Source organism: Oryctolagus cuniculus, chromosome 3 (genome assembly GCF_964237555.1).
Source record: "Oryctolagus cuniculus chromosome 3, mOryCun1.1, whole genome shotgun sequence".
NCBI lineage: Eukaryota > Metazoa > Chordata > Mammalia > Lagomorpha > Leporidae > Oryctolagus > Oryctolagus cuniculus.
In genome coordinates, this window is record NC_091434.1 from 118,360,806 (window position 1) to 118,376,842 (window position 16,037).

Below are 16,037 nucleotides of genomic sequence, written 5' to 3' on the forward strand. Positions count from 1 at the left end.
AACTCGCACTCATCAAGGCAAAAGGAATTAGAAGACGTTTATTTCAGCGCAAAAAGCTTGGAATCCACGCATAGGTTTTTCACAATGTGCGTGTCATCATCAAAGACTCCTCACACAGGGAAGCCAGCGCTGCGATGACGTCACCCGACGCTGTGATGACGTCAGCTCGGGGAGGCCCCAGTTCCTGGGGAGGGCAGCCCTGGGGACGCAGCCCCTCTCAAAGGCGCCATCTTGCGGACGCGTGCACACAGGACCTGGGGATCTGGTGACCGACACGGGAAGCCCCCGACTCACGCTGATGTCCCCTCCGAGGTCGGGGAGGGTCGGTCACGAAAGCGCGGGTCAGGGCCACCTCCTGGTCAGGGACCTGAGCGCTCCCTCCCGCTTCTCGCAGGGGCTCCTCCCAGGGTCTCACGGTGCCCGGGCCGCCCGCCTGCCTGTGGCCCTGACCAGTGCTCTGGTCCCCGGCAGCAGCGTGCCGTCGCCTTGCTTTCCTCCTCGTCCGAGCCCGGATCCTCGACCCATGGCACCCGCCCCGCCACCCCGAGAGCCCACCACTGGCGCACCCCGTCCTGGGACCCCTGCCACGAGCTCCAGTGCGGGTGCGGTGCCGCGGGCAGGTGCTGGGGGTCACAGCCCGAGAAGCCCCTGGCAGCTCCTCGCTCTCACCCGGGGCACGTCTGTGGCGTCATGCAGAAGGGCGGCTGCAGCGACGCCGGCATTCCCGCGGGTGACACTGCTGTCCCCGTCCGTGCGTGCGCAGACGCCGCCGTGCGGGTCCCCAGGTGCCGAGCCGAGTGCCCGGCCACCCCCCTCCTGCCGCCCGGGGGACCCGCTCCGCCTCCCCTGGACAATCTCCCTGCTCACAGCAGGCTTCGCGGACCCCTGGGGACGCGGGCGGGCGGGCAGGCTCGCCTCCTGCTCTGGCCCAGCCCGCGCCCCCTGCGCTCCCACGGGGCCCCCTCCGAAGGCTGCTTTCTTCCGCTCCCTCCGGGGACTCCTCTGTTCGCGGCCCCTGTGACGAGGCTGTGACCAGCCGCGCGGCAGAGCTCGGGATGGGGCTCCCTGCTGCCTTACCCGCCTCCGGATTCGGACCCAGAGGGCGCCCCTGCGGCTCAGCCGGGACCCAGGGGGTGCAGTCCTGGGTGGCAGCGCCTAAGAGCCTCGCCTGCCTCCCCCGGACGGCGAGAGCCGCAGCACGCGCCCTGCAGAGAGGCGGCGAGAGGACATGAGCGAGGGCGTGCAGGCGGCAGCGGCACCGTCCCGCGGGGTGACCCCGGCCCCACTGTCTCAGTGGGCGCCACACGCGGGGGGCATCTGGGAGCGCTGCAGTGCTCGCTGCCGGCCGCGAGGGGGCGCGCGCGGTGGGGTCTTCAGGGCAGAGAGAGACGACCCACGAGCTGCGCAGCCCCAGCGCCCCGAGGAGCGCTGCAGTATTCGCTACCGGTCCCGAGGGGGCGCGCGCGGGTTGCTGGCCTGCAGTAGAGACGTCCGCGAGGGAACAGGGCTCCCAGGTGGGTGGCAGGGGCCCAGGGAAGCTGAATGGGAACAGAGTAGCCAGGACTGGAAGCGGCTAGCGCTCCTACATGGGATGCAGGCATCCTGAGGGGCAGCTTAATGGGCTTCCCACAACGCCCATTGTGCTTTTAAAAGTGGGCCTTGCCACAGTAGCTTCCCCTGGGGCTTGAGCTCCCGAGCCAGGAGCCCAGGCTCATCCTCCTCTGATGACGCAGGCGGGGGTAGGCGGAGCCACGCCCTGGAGTCTGAGCTGCCCCAGCTCCGCCCAGCTGCGTGTCAGCCTTGGGCACTCACTACCTGCTGAGCCCTACTCCCCGTCCATGTGGTGGGGATGAAGAAGACACAGGTCAGACGGTGTGTCACATGGGGCGACACCCACTGTGCCCCGCGTATCGCTATGACTCACCTCGGGTCCTGCTGGGACCCCCGTGGGAACTCCTGGCAGCCTAGCGGGGGACCTGCCGCAGTTCTGCCACGCAGCCGCAGTCCCTTCCCTGGCCAGGACTCTCTCTCCCATGCTGCGCCCCAGTCTGTTCCCAGCTCTGGGGCTGAGGCCCTGCAGGTGCAGCTCCAGGCCCCCTGATGCGCCGGGCCAGCCTCCCCCACCCCAACCCGGGGGCCCTCTCTCCTGGCCTGGGCTGCTGACCACAGCGTGGTGAGGGAGGCTGGCTGGCTCCTGTGATCCGTGTCACAGGTGAGCAGCCTGAAGGCAGAGCCCCACTGCTGCCGCAGGTCCCTCTGGCTGCCCACTGCTGCCCCGCGGCCAGCCCCTGCTCCTCGCCTTGGGGACACTCTCACCGCACCTTGCAGGCCATGCGGGCCTGACGCAGGAGCCCCTGCGGCTGCCCGCCCCGCTCTGCCCCTGCCTGCCTGGCTCCCAGCCTCTCCCCTGCTCCAGGCCCTGCTGCTCTGGCTTGCTGGAACTCTGGGAAGTCACAACTGTGGCCACGCCCAGCCGTCCTGCCCCTGTCTCCTGCACCTGCCTCTCCCTGCTGCATGACACCTGTCACACCGAGTGCTATGATGCTGTCACCTTCCCAGGGACTCAAGATCAAGGGCAGGAGGGGCCGGGTCAGAGCCCTGGGCGCCGGGACCACATCCTCCCTTCCCTGACACCACACTGCCCCTGCAGCTTGAGGCCCAGGGCCCAGGGCCTGTGCTCTGGACAGCGGGGCCCTCATGCCCTGCTGCAGCCCTGGCCAGCGACTTCCCACAGGCCAGACCTCAAGAGGGCAGAGTCAGGGTCATGGGCACCTGCCTCCCTCCACCTGCTGAGTCGGCGCTCACATAGGCTCCCAAACCCTCCTGAGTGGGCGGGAAATGTGCGCCTCTGCTGTGCATCAGTAAGGGGGCAGGTGGGGCGCCCACCAGCCCGTGTGCTGGAAGCCGCTGGCGCCAGTAGGTGGCGCCGCTCCTCCCTCGGCTGGCTTGGGACACTCCTTGGGTCGTTGATTCCCGCCTGGGGCTCAGCCAGCCGGGCACACGCGGGCGTCATCGACACCGGCATCAGAGGGCAGCACCTGCCGCGAGGAGGTCTAGGTGGGGGCTGGCCATGTGGGCCGAGGCCCCCTCTCGGTGTCCCAGTGCTCACGGACGAGGTCCTTGGCTGAGGACAAAGGAGAAGGACCCAGGACCATGGGGAGTTTTCCTCCTCTTTTATCAACGTTTGGTTTTTCACTCTAAAGAGGGCTCTGCACAGTGAAAATCGATTCTGTGTGGGTTTCTTTAAAGTAGGAATGCTCACTCGTGCTCCCTCGGGGCAGGTGTTGGTGCCGGCGGGGAGACGCTGGTGCAGGACCCATGTCCCTGTAGGGTCCTGGGCTCACTTCCCGGCTCCAGCTCCCGACCCCGGCTTCCTGCGAACGCAGAGCCGGGAAGCAGCGGGCACGGCTCAAGTCTCTGGGTTCCTGCGGCCTGGACCGAGCTCCCAGCCCCAGGCTCTCGCCCTGGCTCAGCCCTGGCCACCGTGGGCACGGGGAGGAGAGACACAGGCGCAGCTGGCCTTCCGGCCTCAATCCGCCGCGGTGGTGCGCACAGCGCAGGGCGAGGCTGCCCGGAAGCTCCAGGACAGGCCCCTCTGTGCCTGGCCCGTTGGCTCCCGGACCTGCCCGGGGTTCCCTCTACGGCGTCCTTCGCCTTGCGGCCCCGGGGCGGCGGTAAGGGGCAGCCCGGGTGCGGCGCGGCCTGGCTGCCCGGCCCAGATCAGACACTAGTGGCCCGGGCCCGGGAAACGAGCGGTGCGAGGCGGCCTTGGCGGGGCGATGCCCCCCTCTAGCGGCCGGCTCCGGTAGTACAGCCGGGGAGGCGGCCCCGGGGCCGGTTCGCGCCCGTGATTGACAGATGAAGACCCCTCGGCCATCTGGCCCCCAATCCCGAGGGACGACCCGACCCAGCCGCTGAAAGGAAGCCGCAGCTCTGCGCAAGTCCCCGGGCGGCTCCGGACGCCAGAAGAGCGCACGGCCGGGACGAGAGTGGCCGAGCTGCGGCAGAGGCGGCTGCGGGACCCGGGCGGGGCGCGGGCACTGCCGACGCCGGCGCTGCCCACCGAGGAGCGCCAGAACCCGGGCCTTCCTGGGAAGCCGCCCCCGCGCCTGACCAGGCCCCCGAGCCGCCCGCGGGCCCCGGGAAGGACAGCGCCGGGGACGCGGCAGGTGCAGAGAGGGGCGCCGCGCGCGCACGGCGTGGACCACCGAGCGGAGGCTCAGGGCAGAGACGGGAAGGGAGCGACAGCCGAGCCGTCCTGCTACATTGACGAAGTGACACGTCGGGGTGGCACCGCGCGGCAGGGAAGACACCCGCGCCCCACGTCGGAGAACCGAGGCTCAGGGCCTGGCTGCGTACCTGCTTCCACTTCCCGCTAGGGCGGGCCTCGGGGCAGTTGCGGTGGCTCGGGCGCCCGGGCCCTGCCACCCACGTGGGAGACCTGGTCCGACCTCCTGCTCCTAGCCCCAGCCAGCGCAGGTCTCTGGAGAACGAACGCGTGGTCCGGAGCGCCCTCTCTGCTGATCTCTCTGCCTCAGATGTTAAATACGCAAAGCGTTACAGAGTGTCTGTGACCAGCAGTGTCTCAAGGAAGGAAGAGGGGAGGAGAAAAAAGCACACAGGTGCCTGCTCGTGTGCAGGGGACGCACAGGAAGAGTAGGCCAGAGGCCAGCAGTTTGGGGAACTGCAGGGTGCGGGGGGGGGGGGGGGGAGTGGGGCAGGAAGCTTTGATGAAAAGGGCAGGACTGGTGGCACCGCGGCCTGACGCACCCGCATCACCTATCTGAGCGCCGCTCCAAACCCTGCTGCTTTCCCAAGCACATTGGCAGGGAACTGGATCGGAAGTGGAGCGGCCAGGACTCAAACCGGAGTCCATAGGGGATGCCGGCCCTGCAGGCCTGGGTTTTAACCCACTGTGCCCCAGCGCCAGTCCCAAGACAACTGGCTTTGGCGTAATCTGTGATTCCTGGGATCGTGCAGAGAGAAACGAACCCAAGCTTGCAAGGTGTGGCCTGGGTGAGAAGAGACCTTGAGAATGCGCAAGGGGCAGGAGAGCAGGGCGGAGAGAGTGGCAGGTGCACAGGGGACAGAGGAGGGGGCTCCTACAGGGACCCGATCCGTGGGGACTGTGCGAGGTGTTCACGAGAGGGTCCGAGCGCTCGGAAAACTCCAGAAAGAGAGTGACCCTGACGATGCTGGATTGGAACAGGGGACTCCGCGTGACTCGAGCTTTTCCACAGACAGATGGGGGCGCGGGAGGGGACATTCCCAGCTCCATCTGCGGAGCGGGCCCCGGAGCAGTGAGAGCCCAGCAGCCCCGGGCACAGCCAGCACTGAGGCTGTGGTTTCTGAATTCCATCCCAGTCACCGGAACCAGGGTCCTGGGAGCCACAGCTCAAGCCAGGCCCGGTCACAGCAAGCACAAGGTGGGCCTGCAGCACCGTGTGTGCGGGAGAGGGAGGAAGTCCTTGGGCCCCTGCACCTGCTTGGGAGACGCAGATGAAGCTCCTGGCTGCTGGCTGGCCATTGCGGCCATTTGGAGAGTGAACCAGCAGATGGAAGACCTCTCTCTCTCTCTCTCTCTCTCTCTCTCTCTGTGTGTGTGTGTGTGTGTGTGTGTGTATCTGTCTCTGTAAATCTGCCTTTCAAATAAATAAATCTTAAAAAAAAAAAAAAGAAGACCTGGTGCCTGCATTTTGGATGCCGCTATGTGGCATTTTTTTTAAAAAGATTATTTTATTTATCCAAAAAGCAGAGTGACAGGTGTGGGGGTGGGGGAGAAACTCCTACCACAGCTTCACTCTCCAAATGCCTGTAATGCCCCCTAGCTGGGACAGAAGCCAGGAGCCAGGGACTCAATCCGGGTCTCCCCTGTGAGTGGCAGGGACCCAACCACTTGAGCCATCACTGCTGCCTCCCAGGGTCTGCATTAGCAGGGAGCTGGCGTCAGGCGCCGGAGCTGGGGCTGCAATCCAGGTGCTCTGATGTGGGACGCGGGCATCTCGACAGCTGGGCTGGATGCCTGCCCACAGCATAAAGCAGTTCGCTCTCAGCAGAGTGACGGGGAAGGATGAGGGGTACAGGGATGGCCAACACTGCCCCCGCTGCACTTGTCCTGCCCCAGGGGCCCTTCCCCTCTCAGCGTGTCATTTCCAGGTCCTGTCCTGAGGCCCCAGTCTTCCTGTCCTGTCCAGGTGCCTCCTAGAGCTGACCCCTGAGCCCCCACATCCCCCTGACTACAGGTGCTCAACGTCTCTGGACCCCAGCCCAGAAAGCCACTCCCCTCGAGTCTCTGAGACACCAAAACTGCACTACCAGTCTTGACCTGAAACACCCAAGATGGGCAGAGGGGACCTGAGCCCACCCCGCAGGGAGCCAGCAGAGACTCCTGTGTCTCCTAGTGTCCAAGGCTGGCAGAGAAGCCACAGGGAGAGCCTGGGACCGGTGAGGACCCACAGAGCAGGTGCCCCAGATGGCATCCGAGGACAGCCTGCCTCACACACACGTGCCCGCATGCACACACACAGCCCCCCTCTCACTTCCATGCTCTCACACTCCATGCTGTCAGCCACGCCCCCTAGACCTGGGCCAATGCCAGTGACCCCTAGGGAAGCCCAGCCTCCCCATGGAGCAGACGCCGGAAATGCACACAGCATCCAGGGTCGGGGAGTGCAGGAGGTGACCTGTCTTACACACCCAACTTCGCACCTGTTCAGATAGGAGAGCAGGAGACAGCATCCCATCGGAAAACACCTACCCTGGAAAGAGCCGCCCTGTGGGGTCAGCCCAGAGCGGGGACCGCAGACAAACCAGCAGCCCCAGGCCCGCACCCTGCATCCAGGCAGACCACACTGGCTTTGGTCTGAGCAGTTAGTTTCCCGTGGTCAATTATGGAATCCCAGACTTCTAGAATTCTTACAGAAATAGCCCCGTGCACAAGCCTTCCTGCGCTGACCCACCCCTGCCTGGAAGCGACTGGCACATGGACCACTGCAGGTGAGCCCCTGTCAGTGTCCACTGCCACACTGGGCTCCCGCAGCCCAAGCCGCAAGTTCACCTGGGCCCCCGCACGAGAGTCAGATTAGATGCACAAAACCCACCTGGCTGCCTTACCTGATTTTCTTCTCAGAGCGGCAGCGGAAGCGAAAGTCGCGACTGTGGTGTTGGGGCGCCACCTGGTGGTCACTGTGCATACTGCTGTTCCCCAGAGCCCATGTGTAGGGCGTGTGTGTTTTTGTTTTTTGTTTTTTTTTTTTTTTATTTTTATTTATTTATTTATTTTTTTTTTGACAGGCAGAGTGGACAGTGAGAGAGAGAGAGACAGAGAGAAAGGTCTTCCTTTGCCGTTGGTTCACCCTCCAATGGCCGCCGCGGCCAGCGCGATGCGACCGGCGCACCGCGCTGATCCGATGGCAGGAGCCAGGAGCCAGGTGCTTTTCCTGGTCTCCCATGGGGTGCAGGGCCCAAGCACCTGGGCCATCCTCCACTGCACTCTCGGGCCACAGCAGAGAGCTGGCCTGGAAGAGGGGCAACCGGGACAGAATTCGGCGCCCCGACCGGGACTAGAACCCGGTGTGCCGGCGCCGCTAGGCGGAGGATTAGCCTAGTGAGCCGCGGCGCCGGCCAGGGCGTGTGTGTTTGTGTATTTTGTGCCTGTGTGTGTTTCGTGCTTTGTGTGTGTGTATGTCTTGCATGTCTGCATGTATGTCCACATATGTGTGTCTGTGTGTGTGTCCCTAACCACAATAGCTGTGAGCAGCTCGAGGGGCAATATCCTTTATTTTCTTGCAAATTTGCTTTCAAATCCCTACTCCACTCCTTACTGAGTAGCTGGCCTTGGACAAGTGGCTTAAACCCCTTGAGGGGCTAATGTTTGACCTAGGGGTTAAGCTGCTGCTTGGGACTCCCGGGTCCCATCCCCAAGGGCCTGGCTTTGCGTCTCAGCTCTGCTCCCCACTCCAGCTCTTGCCAAAATGTGTGCCCTGGAGGGCAGCAGGAGATGCGCCAAGTGCTTGGGTCTGTGTTACCCACATAGGAGACCCAGACTGAGTTCCCAGCTCCTGGCTTCAACCTGACCCAGCCCTGGCTGTTTGGCCATTTGGGGAGTGAACCAGTGGATAGAAGATTTTTTTAAAAAAGCATTTATTTATTTATTTATTCATTTGAAAGGCAGAGTCACAGAGGGGTAGAGGCATAGGCAGAGAGACAGAGAGAGAGAGGTCTTCCATTCACTGGTTCACTCCCAGATGGCCACAACAGCTGGAGCAGCACCGATCTGAAGCCAGGAGCTTCTTCCAGCTCTCCCACGTGGGTGCAGGGGCCCAAGGACTTGGGCCATCCTCCATTGCTTTCTCAGGCCATAGCAGAGAGCTGGATTGGAAGTGGAGCAGCCGGGACTTGAACCAGTGCCCATAGAGGATGCCGGCACTGTAGGTGTTGGATTTACTCACTATGCCACAGCGCCAGCCCCTTGAAGATTTCCTCTGTGTGTGTGTGTGTGTGTGTGTGTCTGTCTGTCTGTCCCCCTGTCTCTGTAACTCTGCCTTTCAAATACAAAAATAGATCTTTAAAAAAAAAAAAAGAAGCAGGACACGGGAGCTGGTGTACAAGATGGCCACGGCCCACCACTGGGGCCACTGGAGCATCAAAACCACTCACACTGGGGTGGGGGTTTGGCCTCGTGGTTGAGACGCCCACAGCCCACACCACAGCGCCTGGGTTCAGTGCCCACGCCCAGCTCCTGACCTCCTGCCGATGCACACCTGGGAAGCAGCAGTGAGGCTCAGGTGCATTGGCTCCCTGCTACCCACATGGGAGACCTGGCTGGAGTTCCTCCTGGAGTCTTCCTCTCTGTCTGTCTGTTTCTCTTCTTCCTTCCTTCCTTCTTGCCTCCCTCCCTCCCTCCTTTCCTCTCTCTCTCTGTCTCTGTCTCCGTTTCTCTCTGATGCTCCATCCATCTGGAAGTGGTACTTGTCCTCAGCAAGTGACCGCATCCAGTGTCACCGGCTGTGGCAGCGGCCAGGCGCCTGTGCCTGCCGAGGCGATGCACAGAGAAAGACCTCATGTGACCCACGCAGCAGCCACTGACTCCAGTGAGGGGGAAAAAAAGATGGACAAATCCAAAGTGAGGCAGGTCTTCAAGACAGCTGGCTGGGGCTTCCAACACATCACTGCTATGAAGCCAAGAGAATTCTCCTAAATGCAAAGGCACCACTGAGACGGGCGTTGGGGCATGGCGGGCTAAACCAGCATTCGCGACGCCTGCATCCCGTATCAGAGGACCTGGTCTGAGTCCCAGCTGCTCTGCTTTCAATCTGGCTTCCCGCTAATGCACCTGGGAAGGCGGCAGATGGAGGCCCAAGCATCTGGGGAGTAAACCAGCATGTGGAAGATCTCTCTCTCCCTCTCTGTCACTCTGCCTCTCAGATAAAATCTTTTTTAAAAAGCCACTACAGATAAACAGCCATGACATGTAAGTGTCATGATCTAGATTGGATCCGGAGCCCACAAAATCAGTTACAAGAGATGTTTGGGAGATGATTATGAAAAATTGAATATGTAGGCCGGCGCCTGCGGCGCTGGCATCCCATATGGGCACTGGGTTCTAGTCCCGGTTGCTCCTCTTCCAGTCCAGCTCTCTGCTGTGGCCCAGGAAGGCAGTGGAGGATGGCCCAAGTGCTTAAGCCCCTGCACCCACATGGGAGACCAGGAGGAAGTTCTTGGCTCCTGGCTTCGGATCGGTGTAGCTCTGGCCGTAGTGGCCATTTGGGGAGTGAACCAATGGAAGAAAGACCTTTCTCTCTGTCTCTCTCACTGTCTAACTCTTCTGATCCAGCTCTCTGCTATGGCCTGGGAAAGCAGTAGAAGATGGCCCAGGGGCCCCTGCACCCATGTGGGAGTTCCTGGCTGCTGGCTTCAGCCCGGCCCAGGTCTGGCTGTTGCAACCGCTTGGGGAGTGAACCAGGGTTGGCAGAACTCTATCTCTCTCTCTGCCTTCCAAATACTTATTTTTTATTCAGTGACTCTGGGTGGGGCGTTCCTGTCATTCCTGGAGCCGCAGGGTCAGCTTCTCCGTGGGTCGGGGACCTCCTCACATTCAGTTTTGAGGTGAGCCCCCCCGAAAGCAGCGGCTGCTGAGCACAGTGCGGCGGTGCTGACAGTGTCCTCTGTGAGGGGTAACTTCATTACCAGGCCCTCCTGGGCAGGGCTCTGGCGGGCAGAGCCTCCCCGGCCTTGTCAGGGTCTGGTGCGCCACCCGCACCCGGCCTGCTCCTGGCTGGGGAGCTTCCTGCAGCCTGCAAGCACCCGCGTGAAGCAGGTGGATCTGGCGGTAGCGCAGAGGGGCCCAGGGTCCGGCAGCCCCGTCTCGCAGTCCCCACACGGCTGGGGTGCCCAGGGCCCGCAGGGCTCTCAGCACCTGCGGCCCAAACACAGGGTCCTCCAAGATGGGCGGACGGCAGGGACGCGGGGCCCAGGCCTAGGCCGCGGCACTCAGCAGCTCAGCGCCCAGGCAGGCTCCCGCGGGCCGGAAATGGGGGCTCCGCGCTGGTCCTCCTGCCCCAGGGAACGTGGGGACCCCCTGGGCGACGCCAGCCGGGGAGATCCCAGTCCTCACCCCCTCCTTTCTCTCTTCCTCCTGGGCCCTGGGGGAAAGACACCCCAAGTCTTCCTGATTTCCCTCAGCTGTGTCTACATCACCAGGGCGATCTCCGGGGCCTGGAGTTTCCAGGGGAGGCCCTGAGGGAGCCGCTGAAATAACTAAGAGGGGCTGAGGACCTGCGTCACACACACACACACACACACACACACGCACACCCCCAGACTGTGGCCTGACGGTTGCTCCCGGCAGGACCTGGAAGCCGAACCCCGCTCTGCAGGTGCATCGCAACAACCTGCCAGGAGGGGGCAGCGCAGAGCCGAGAACCGCCAGGCCCGGGCTCGCAGTCGCCGCGCCGGCACCGGCCGGGCCCCCTGCGCGCTTGGGGGAGTTCCCTGGATTTAGCCGCGTGCGGCGTGGGCGGGGCAGCCAGGGGCCCGGACACCGACGAAGATGGAGCTATCCAACCTGCAGCAGCTTTCATGATTTTACCTGACAATCAGGGGTTCTCATCCACACTGCCAGTAGATTTATTTATTTATTTTTTTTAGATAACTGTTACTCATTTGAGAGTCAGAAAAACAGCGAAAACTCTTCCATCCACTGGTTCATTTCCCAAATGCCTGCAACAGCCCAGGCTGGGCCAGGCCGAAGCCTAGCGCCAGGAACTCCATCCAGGTCTCCCATGTGGGTGGCAGGGGCCCAAGGACTGGAGCCATCACCTGCTCCTCCGAGAAGCAAATGGCCGACTGCTGGGCTGCCCGGTGCCTCCCTGGCCCGGAGACAGAAAGCGGCCGGGCCGCAAGGGCTGCAGCGCAGCCTGGGAGAGAAAGCCACAACGCAGCGGCACGGGAATCGGGCGGCGCCCGGGTGTCTGCCCACCTAGAGCACTCGGAGGTCCATCCAGAGTGGCCGAGTCCCCTGGGCCAATCCCAAAGTCCCCGACTCAGGCCTCAGCCCCCGCGTCTGAGCCACAGCCTCTGTGCTCCCGTCCCGCCCGCCAAATCGCGTCCCCGGGTGCGCAAGGCTCCGGCTCCGTCCAATGAGAACCTTGAGCCCAGGTCTGGGGGTCTGTGAGTTCAGCAGGAGGATGGGTGCCCCGGGGGCGGGGCGAGACAAGGGGAGGGCGGGGCTTCCCGGAGAACTGGAGAACTGTGAGGGGGTCTCAGTTCCGCCTGCCTCACTAGGTAAATTGTTCTGGGCAGGCCTGGCCTTGAATCCTGGCACAGCCACTCACCAGCTTCTCAGCGCACGGTTTCCTTTGTTGTAGGATTGGGGTGATAGTCACAGAAGGGGGCCCGGCACCGTGGCGCAGTGAGTTAAGCCACTGCTTGTAACGCCCGCATCGCATATCGGAGCACGGGTTCCAGTTCCACCTTCAATCCAGCTCCCTGTTAATGCGCCTGGGAAAGCAGCAGAGGGCAGCCCAAGTGCTGGGGCCTCTGCCATCCACGTGGGAGACCTGGAGGGAGTCTCTGGCTCCTGGTTTCACCCTGGACCAGCCCCGGCCAGTGCAGCCGTTTGGGGAGTGAACCAGTAGATGGAAGCTCTGTGTGTGTGTTTGGGGGAGGGGTGTCTCCCTTTCTTTCTCTGTAACTCTGCAAATAAATAAATAGTTTTTTCTTTAAAAAAAAAAAAAGGTCAGAAGCATAGACAAAAACGATTTGGAGCTTGCGACTGGCACCTAAAGTGGGTGGGGCAGTTTTGGGACAGAGCCCTTGATCTGTGGGATCTGATGCCACTTCCCGGGAGACAGTGTCAGAACTGACTGGGCTTAGAAGACACTCAGTTGGTGTCGCCTACTGAAATGATGCTGTCTGGCTGGTGCGGAGAAACACCTGTACCTTATAAGGTCACAGAAGTCTTCTGTGTTGATGGTTGTGGGGTGACAGCGACACCCCCTTCCCCCCAGAGGAAATCACTCAGCCTTGACTGAAGCAGAGGTAATAAGCAGGCACCTCGCAGGCTGGGGCAGGGCAGATGAGTGGACGAAGATACAGCTCCGTGGCTGCTTGCTTCTCATCAAGACGCTGCAAGCCCTGTTCTCTGGGCCGACACTGTGGCACAGAGGGTTAACGCCCTGGCCTGAAGCACCAGCATCCCATATGGGCACCAGTTCTAGTCCCAGCTGCTCCTCTTCTGATCCAGCTCTCTGCTGTGGCCTGGGAAAGCAGTGGAAGATGGCCCATGTCCTTGGGCCCCCTGCACCCGCATGGGAGACCCAAAAGAAGCTCCTGGCTCCTGGCTTTGGATCGGCACAGCTCTGGCCGTTGTGGCCAACTGGGGAGTGAACCAGCAGATGGAAGACCTCTCTCTCTGTCTCTCCCTGCCTCTCTGCCTCTGCTCTCTCTCTGTAGCTCTGACTTTCAAATAAATAAATATATTTTTTAAAAATAGAATCTTAAAAAAAAAATCCCCATTCTCACCCTGACTGGCTTCAGGGCTCCAGCATGGTAGCGCTATCCCCTTGAATTCACCTCTGGAAATGGGAGGTGCATTGTAACGGTTAAGTCTGCATCTCCGACTGGACACGAGATGGGTGTAACATGCAGGGAAACTTAGCTGGCATGTGCACCCATCTGCTTGGGATGCGCACAGCCCTTCCTCAACGTCCCCTAACACTAGTGGATGTTGTGAACTTGGAGTGCAGTGGTGACTGCAGAGGGCCCACGGCGGCCCGGACGCTGACTGTGCTGTGAAGTGGCCCTCTAGCTGGCTCCCCGGGGAACAAGGACCTTTCAACACACTCTCTCTGTGCATGACCAAGGAGACACCTTCTGAGAGGGAGTGAGCTTTGCGTCTGTACAGCCCTCGTAGGAAGGGTGATCCCAGACCCCAACCTGCCTCGCCCTGCGTGTGGGCTGAGTGTGCAGGCTGCACCAACGATCAGGGCTGTCGGCTATTACCAGGCGCTCTTTGGTTTAAATAATTCTTTTTTTTTTTTTTTTTTTTTGACAGGCAGAGTGGACAGTGAGAGAGAGAGAGACAGAGAGAAAGGTCTTCCTTTGCCGTTGGTTCACCCTCCAATGGCCGCCACGGCTGGCGCGCTGCGACTGGCGCGCTGCGGCCAGCGCACCGCGCTGATCCGATGGCAGGAGCCAGGTACTTATCCTGGTCTCCCTTGGGGTGCAGGGCCCAAGCACTTGGGCCATCCTCCACTGCACTCCCTGGCCACAGCAGAGAGCTGGCCTAGAAGAAGGGCAACCGGGACAGAATCCGGCGCCCCGACCGGGACTAGAACCCGGTGTGCCGGCGCCACAAGGTGGAGGATTAGCCTAGTGAGCCGCGGTGCCGGCCTAATAATTCTATTTTTTTATGATTAGTTTGAAAAACACACATACAAAGAAAAAGAGAAAGAGAAAGAGAAAGAGAGAGAGAGAGAGAGAGAGAGAGAGAATTCTCATTTACTGCTTCACTCCCCAAATGTCCATAATAGCCAAGGCTGGCCCAGGCCAAAATCCAAGAACCAAAGTACTTGGGCCACCACCTGTTGCCCCCAAGGGTGTGTGCAGGAAGCTGGAATCAAAAGTGCAGCCAGGACTCAAACTCAGGCATTGTGATGTGAGATGTGGCACCCCAAGTAGCTTCCTAGCCACTGCACCAAATTCCACTTTCAATAAGCATGTCTTTCTTTCTTTCTTTTTTTTTATTTAATGAATATAAATTTCCAAAGTACGACTTATGGATTACAATGGCTTCCCCCCCATACCGTCCCTCCCACCCACAACCCTCCCCTTTCCCACTCCCTCTCCCCTTCCATTCACATCAAGATTCATTTTCGATTATCTTAATATACAGAAGATCGGAATAAGCATGTCTTTCAATTTCATCTTTCCATGAACCTCTCGATGTATCCTGTATTACCACGATGCTGAAACAGACAAACACGTCGCAGCAGGAGCGGGTGGTTAAGATGCTGGTTGAGCTCTTGTGTCCCATGTCGGGTCACCTGGACTCAGTACCCAGTGCCAGCTCCTGGCTCCAGCTTCCTGCTAAGGCGGATCCTTGGAGATGGTTGTGAGGGCTCAAGTGCTTGGGTTCCTGCCACCCATGTGGGAGACCTGGGTCAAGTTCCCAGGTCCGAGCTTCATCCCCGCCCCCACACAGCTAATGTGAGCATTTGGGGAATAACCAGCAGATAGGAGATCTCATTCTTTGTCTATCTGTATATCTCTGTCTCTCTGCCTTTAAATAAATAACACACACAAAGTACAGACTCCTACGCTCAAATACAAACATCGATCAAAACAACACCAGTAAGATACTAGCGAATAAAATCCACAACAGATAAATCACGACCAATTGAGATGTACCCCAGGAATGCAAAGTTGGTTTAATGTCCAGAAAGTGATTAATCAAAGTATAAAGGGCATCTTACAAAACCCAACCCCTTTGCATAATAAACACACTCAACGAAAGGTGCATGGAAGGAAATGTCCCGGAGCTGGTGCTGTGGTGCAGCGGGTTCAGCTGCTGCTGGCAACACTGGCATCCCACGTGCAGCGTCGGTTCAAGGCTCAGTGCTCTGCTTCCCTGGGAAGGCAGCAGATGACGTCACAAGTGCTGGGGCCCCTGCCACCCCAATGGGAGAGCCAGATGGAGTCCAGGGCTCCTGGATTTTGGCCTGGTACAATCCTGGCCACTGGGAAGTGGGATGGGAATCTTGCATCCGCTGGAAGTGGATGGAAGATTTCGCTCTCTGGTCTCTCCCTCTCTGGCACTCTGCCTTTCAAATAAATAAATCTTTAAAAAAAAAAAAAAGGGATTAGGGTAGGGGTGGAGGGGTGGGGAATGGAATGTACTGATCTTCCTAAAAGGCCTCTGAAAAACCCAGCTCGGATGCCACATTGAAGGGTGAGAAGCCAGGTGCTTTTCCTCGGAGTCCAGGAACAAGACAAGGATGTCCATTCTCACCACTGCTGTTCCGTCCTATATGGAAGGTTTCAGCTAGGACATTTAAACAGGAACCGGAAGTGATGGGGCATGGGGACAGACATTCCGTGCAGCAGTTAAGACGTTGCTCAGCAAGTCTACACCGCATACCACGGGGCCTGGGCTTGAACCCTGGCTCCGCTTCCGCTTCCTGGGAGGCAGCAGGTGATGGCTCAAGTTCTTGGGTCCCTGCAACCCACATGGGAGACTTCAACAAAGTGCTGGGCTCCTGGCTTTGGCCTGGCCGAGTTCCAGGTGATGTGAGCATCTGGGGAGTGAACCAGTGGATGAAAGGTCTTTAACTGTCTCCTTGTCTCTCTACCTGTCTCTGTTCAAGTGAAAAAAATTTTTTAAATAAAAAATGTGTGCAAATTGGATAAGAAGTAAAACTTTCTCTTTGCAGATGACAAGGTCTGTCTACAGAGAAAACTAAGGAACCCACTGGGAGTGATCAGCAAGTTTAACAAGGATGTGGGACACAAGATGAATTACTATCACTGGTAGTGAC